This window comes from Labrus bergylta, chromosome 15, assembly GCF_963930695.1.
Source record: "Labrus bergylta chromosome 15, fLabBer1.1, whole genome shotgun sequence".
Lineage (NCBI taxonomy): Eukaryota > Metazoa > Chordata > Actinopteri > Labriformes > Labridae > Labrus > Labrus bergylta.
Genome location: NC_089209.1, coordinates 157022 through 163477, shown reverse-complemented (window position 1 = coordinate 163477; position 6456 = coordinate 157022). Strand labels below are relative to the sequence as shown.

At 47.7% G+C, this 6456-nt stretch overlaps 1 long non-coding RNA gene across 1 annotated transcript; it reads right to left on the bottom strand.

The window, feature by feature from the left end:
• Positions 1 to 3398: 3398 nt before the first annotated feature.
• Positions 3399 to 5383, bottom strand: LOC136182703 (uncharacterized). The gene is made up of 3 exons (XR_010668748.1): positions 4849 to 5383; positions 4538 to 4633; positions 3399 to 4348 (listed from the first exon to the last, which is right to left on the bottom strand). It is a non-coding gene; the product is annotated as an uncharacterized lncRNA (long non-coding RNA).
• Positions 5384 to 6456: the final 1073 nt, after the last annotated feature.

The window sequence follows — 6456 nt, the reverse complement described above, 5'->3', positions numbered from 1 at the left end:
AGCTCCATCAGAGTTCAGCTCCATCAGAGTGAGAGAGCAGCTCCATCAGAGTTCAGCTCATCAGAGTGAGAGTGCAGCTCCATCAGAGTGAGAGAGCAGCTCCATCAGAGTTCAGCTCCATCAGAGTGAGAGAGCAACTCCATCAGAGTGAGAGAGCAGCTCCATCAGAGTGCAGCTCCGTCAGAGTGAGAGTGCAACTCCATCAGAGTGAGAGAGCAGCTCCATCAGAGTGCAGCTCCATCAGAGTGAGAGTACAGCTCCATCAGAGTGAGAGTACAGCTCCGTCAGAGTAAGAGTGCAGCTCCGTCAGAGTGAGAGTGTAGCTCCGTCAGAGTGAGAGTGCAGCTCCATCAGAGTGAAGCTCCATCAGTGAGAGTGCAGCTCCGTCAGAGTGAGAGTGCAGCTCCGTCAGTGTGAGAGTGTAGCTCCGTCAGAGTGAGAGAGCAGATCCGTCAGAGTGAGAGTGCAGCTCCGTCACAGTGAAAGTGTAACTCCGTCAGAGTGAGAGTGCAGCTCCATCAGTGAGAGTGCAGCTCCGTCAGAGTGAGAGTGCAGCTCTGTCACAGTGAAAGTGTAACTCCGTCAGAGTGAGAGTGCAGCTCCGTCAGTTTGAGAGTGCAGCTCCATCAGAGTGAGAGTGCAGCTCCATCAGAGTGAGAGTGCAGCTTCATCAGAGTGCAGCTCCATAAGAGTGAGAGTGCAGCTCCATCAGAGTGAGAGAGCAACTCCATCAGAGTGAGAGAGCAGCTCCATCAGAGTGCAGCTCCGTCAGAGTGAGAGTGCAGGCTACATTTGAGTGAGAGTGCAGCTCTGTCAGAGTGAGAGAGCAGCTCCGTCAGAGTGAGAGTGCAGGTCCATCAGAGTGAGAGTGCAGCTACATCAGAGTGACAGTACAGCTCCATCAGAGTAAGAGTGCAGCTCCGTCAGTGTGAGAGTGCAACTCTGTCAGAGTGAGAGAGCAGGTCCGTCAGAGTGAGAGAGCAGCTTCGTCAGAGTGAGAGTGCAGCTCTGTCAGAGTGAGAGTGCAACTCAGTCAGAGTGAGAGTGCAGCTCCGTCAGTGTGAGAGTGCAGCTCTGTCAGAGTGAGAGAGCTGCTCCATCAGAGTGAGAGAGCAGGTCCATCAGAGTGAGAGAGCAACTCCATCAGAGTGAGAGAGCAACTCCATCAGAGTGCAGTTCCATCAGAGTGAGAGTGCAGCTCCATTAGAGTGAGAGAGCAGCTCCATCAGAGTGAGAGAGCAACTCCATCAGAGTGCAGTTCCATCAGAGTGAGAGTGCAGCTCCATTAGAGTGAGAGAGCAGCTCATCAGAGTGAGAGAGTAACTCCATCAGAGTGCAGCTCCATCAGAGTGAGAGTGCAGCTCCATCAGTGTGAGAGTACAGCTCCATCAGAATGCAGCTCCGTCAGAGTAAGAGTGCAGCTCCGTCAGAGTGAGAGTGCAGCTCCATCAGTAGTGCAGCTCCATCAGTGAGAGTGCAACTCCGTCAGAGTGAGAGTGCAACTCCGTCAGAGTGAGAGTGCAGCTCCATCAGAGTGCAGCTCCATCAGTGAGAGTGCAACTCCGTCAGAGTGAGAGTGCAGCTCCGTCAGAGTGAGAGTGCAGCTCTGTCAGTGCGAGAGTGCAGCTTCGTCAGAGTGAGAGTACAGCTACATCAGAGTGAGAGTACAGCTCCGTCAGAGTGAGAGTGCAGGTCCATCAGAGTGAGAGTGCAGCTACATCAGAGTGAGAGTACAGCTCCGTCAGAGTGAGAGTGCAGGTCCATCAGAGTGAGAGTGCAGCTACATCAGAGTGAGAGTACAGCTCCATCAGAGTAAGAGTGCAGCTCCGTCAGTGTGAGAGTGCAACTCTGTCAGAGTGAGAGTGCAGCTACATCAGAGTGAGAGAGCAGCTTCGTCAGAGTGAGAGTGCAGCTCTGTCAGAGTGAGAGTGCAGCTACATCAGAGTGAGAGTGCAACTTTGTCAGAGTGAGAGAGCAGCTCCATCAGAGTGAGAGTGCAGCTCTGTCAGAGTGAGAGTGCAGCTACATCAGAGTGAGAGTGCAACTCTGTCAGAGTGAGAGAGCAGCTCCGTCAGAGTGAGAGAGCAGCTTCGTCAGAGTGAGAGTGCAGCTCTGTCAGAGTGAGAGTGCAGCTACATCAGAGTGAGAGTGCAACTTTGTCAGAGTGAGAGAGCAGCTTCGTCAGTGTGAGAGTGCAGCTCCATCAGAGTGAGAGAGCAGCTTCGTCAGAGTGAGAGTGCAGCTCTGTCAGAGTGAGAGTGCAGCTACATCAGAGTGAGAGTGCAACTCTGTCAGAGTGAGAGAGCAGCTCCGTCAGAGTGAGAGAGCAGCTCCGTCAGTTTGAGAGTGCAGCTCCATCAGAGTGAGAGTTAGACTCAGAGAGTTCTGGAGATCTTAGAGACTGTGATGTTTTCTTTGTGTTTATAGTTTTTGTTGTTTATTTCTTGATGTCCGGCCTCGGTGTCTTTGTGTTCATTATGCGTCCTGCAGCCCCCCCCCCGCACAAATCACACTGTAATTGTAAAGTAATAAGGTGTGTGACATGCTGCAGGGTGCTGGCCCCGCTCTCCTTCATGGAGTCATTTATACCAGTCATGTGACTCGTCGTTCATGAAAAACAAAGAGCTGTCAGAATATTATCATTATTAGAAGATGTGAAGAGAGAGTGTGTTCAGGCGTGTGGGTAAGAGAAACTAGAGATTCATTTCAGGACCATTTAGTGTCCCTCCCTCATCAGGGCCCAGAGTAGACCCCCCCCCCCCAGCTATCTTTCTGCAGAGGGTCTTAGGGGGTCATTTAGAGGCATCAGTTTTACTTTCAGAACCAGATAAAAACTCTTCACAGGAGCTTTGAGTTAGAATTTCACAGATCAGAATTAGCATAAAGAAAAGTGTAGATACATCAACAAAGAGTGAGGTCCACAGAAACCTTGTCTGTTTCACTCTGTTCAATTGGATTGGGGGGTCCTGTTCAGGGTCGGCGTCGGGGGGCCCCGGGGCTCTTTAACCTGATTGTGGGGCCGGCGGCTGCTGACAAGCAGAAGAGATTCATCAGAGAGGAGGTGATAAAGCAGCAGGCAGCTGCAGCCTGAGATTAGCATGAGAAAGCAGAGAGGAGGCTCCTGCAGCTCGCACTCTGCAAACACAGCGAGAGAAAAGACCCCGACTTTAACTTCACCAGAAGGGTCTGACTGAGGAGCAGACTGCAGCTCTGGATCACAGACGGGCCCTGAAGTTTAGTAGTAGTAGGAATCATTTATTTCTGTCACAAGAAAAAACAAAAACATTTTGAAAAGGTGTAGGCTGAAGCTTTAGCTTATTACACCTTCCCTCGATACGAGTCTTATTATTTAACACACTACTAGTTTGGTTACAAAAAAAAACCATATCAGAACAAAATTTGTTCCAAGAATTTATTTCAAAACAAAAACAAATGAAACAAACAAAAAACAAAACAGAAGTCACACTCACAAAACTGAACGACACATTGTTAATTCCATGACATAAGTATTAAGTAGTATTAAATAGTTCTAAAAGCATTTCTCTTCACAGTCTGATCATTTAAACTTTCACACCGAGGGTTCAAAGAGGATCGTGTCAAGAAGACATCCTCTAAGTCTCAAACACACAAAGGGTTAAATGTTCCTCTAACTGATCCTCAGTGCTGTTTGTGTTTTAATGATTTTATATTCAGATAAAGTGTCTCATTCACAAACAGCGGCGCACAGTTACACAGAACTTCCACCACATACGTGTGCATTGCATGTTATGAGCAGCACAGCCGGACAGCTGGAGTGAAGACACAAAGGAGTGGCCGCAGTATTCACAGATTACACTCAGCACAGCTTGAGACAATATGACGTCTGTGGTATAAAACTATAAACCTTATAAACATGTAAACAAACACACAAGTGTTTTATTCTGAAAGTCAACAGGATGTTGTAATGTTGTTCTCTGACTTCCTGTCCTGCTCGACCTGCTCTGTGGTCAGTTGATGCTTTGACATCCTGCAGAAATAGAAGTCTGAGGACTGATGGAGCGGGGCCGCAGTGTGGACAGTGAAGCTCTCACACTGAAGAAAGTAAACAGTCAGCTCTTCTAAGCGCATATATTTATAAGAGACATCACGTCTCCGCTCTCTGCAGCCTGATGCTGTCAGGACAGGAAGTGACATCACACCTGATGATGTCATCCTCTGATCAGGCCTGCTGATAGGACAATGAGTGACCCGGCGGGGCGACATCTCTTTTATTGCTTCTGATTTCGATCTGACGTTCATTATTTTCTGCTCTTCTTTTTTCTTCTTCTGCGATTTAATGAGGTCACAGAATCTTCTTCTTCTTCTCCTGCTGGGATTCAAAGAACACGTTAAATGTAATCTCTGTGATTCTCTTTGTTGTTGGGGGGGGGCGGGGGGGGGGGGGGGAGGGGGCGGTAGATGAATGTCAGAGGATGTGAGCTCCTCGCTGCTTTGATTGTGTGAATATAATCAACATGAGAGACAGAGGCTGCAGCATACGTCTGCATGATACACTTACACAGTTACAGTGTTTTGGCTTCACTCCCAGGCTGCTGTTGCTCTGTCCATCTTGAGATACAGCTCATTATTTAGATTGAAAGTGAAATGTCATTATCTGCAGGAAAGAGAATCACGATTATTGTAACATGTATGATATTATTATTCATAAAGAGGAGCTGCGCAGAGAGCAGACGTTTGATTTGTAAAGAGACAAAGAGAGAAACGTCTGCAGAGAAGACAAAACAAATATTACAAACAGTTTTATTCATTAAATCAAAGATGTTTCTGGACGTTCAGTCAACACGTCCTCTGTGACTCGTCCTCCCTCACTCTGCTCTGCAGCTCAGCAGTGAAACCCGTCAGGTCGTCTCAGGTCGTCTCAGGTCGTCTCAAGTCGTCTCAGGTCGTCTCTGCAGAGCGAGGGGTCGATGAAGACACTGAAATCATCTCTGATCACATCCTGAGTCAGGCTGAGGAAATGATTCTCACACCTCTGCAGAGCTGCCTGATTCTGTGAATCAATGAGAGTTCCTGCAGGGGGGCAAACAGGAACACAGTGAGGACACAACAGCAGCTCCTTCACATCACGACTGAAGAGAGAAAAACATCCAGAGTGTCATGATTTAGTGTGTTTAGTTTAGTTTTTCACAGTTTAGATGGATTTATCTTCTCTGGTGTTTCTCTTTATGTCCTCAGTGTTTCTTGATGTTTCATTCTTGAGTTCTGTGTGTTTCCCTCCAGTGTGATTGTGCTCATTGTCTTCACCTGTGTCTCTTTAGTCTCACACTGTGTCTCACTTGTGTCTCACCTGTGTCTCTTTAGTCTCACCTGTCTCTTTAGTCTCACCTGTGTCTCACTTGTGTCTCACCTGTGTCTCCTTTAGTCTCACCTGTTCTCTTTAGTCTCACCTGTGTCTCTTTAGTCTCACCTGTCTCTTTAGTCTCACCTGTGTCTCTTTAGTCTCACCTGTCTCTTTAGTCTCACCTGTGTCTCTTTAGTCTCACCTGTGTCTTTAGTCTCACCTGTGTTGTTAGTCTCACCTGTGTCTTTAGTCTCACCTTCGTGTCGTTAGTCTCACCTGTTCGTTAGTCTCACCTGTGTCCCTCTTTAGTCTCACTGTCTCTTTATCTCACCTGTCTTAGTCTCACCTGTGTCTCTTTAGTCTCACCTGTCTCTTTAGTCTCACCTGTCTCTTTAGTCTCACCTGTTCTCTTTAGTCTCACCTGTCGTCTCTTCAGTCTCACCTGTCTCTTCTCTCACCTGTTCTCTACTCTCACCTGTGTCCTCTTTAGTCTCACCTGTGTCTCTTTAGTCTCACCTGTCTCTTAGTCTCACCTGTGTCTCTTAGTCTCACCTGTCTCTTAGTCTCACCTGTGTCTCACTTGTGTCTCACCTGTGTCTCTTTAGTCTCACCTGTGTCTCTTTAGTCTCACCTGTGTCTCTTTAGTCTCACCTGTCTCTTTAGTCTCACCTGTCTCTTTAGTCTCACCTGTCTCTTTAGTCTCACCTGTGTCTCTTCAGTCTCACCTGTCCTTTAGTCTCACCTGTGTCTCTTTAGTCTCACCTGTCTCTTTAGTCTCACCTGTGTCTCTTTAGTCTCACCTGTGTCTCTTCAGTCTCACCTGTCTCTTTACTCTCACCTGTCTCTTTAGTCTCACCTGTGTCTCTTCAGTCTCACCTGTCTCTTTACTCTCACCTGTCTCTTTAGTCTCACCTGTGTCTCACTTGTGTCTCACCTGTGTCTCTTTAGTCTCACCTGTCTCTTTAGTCTCACCTGTCTCTTTAGTCTCACCTGTGTCTCTTTAGTCTCACCTGTGTCTCTTCAGTCTCACCTGTCTCTTTACTCTCACCTGTCTCTTTAGTCTCACCTGTGTCTCTTTAGTCTCACCTGTCTCTTTAGTCTCACCTGTGTCTCTTTAGTCTCACCTGTGTCTCTTC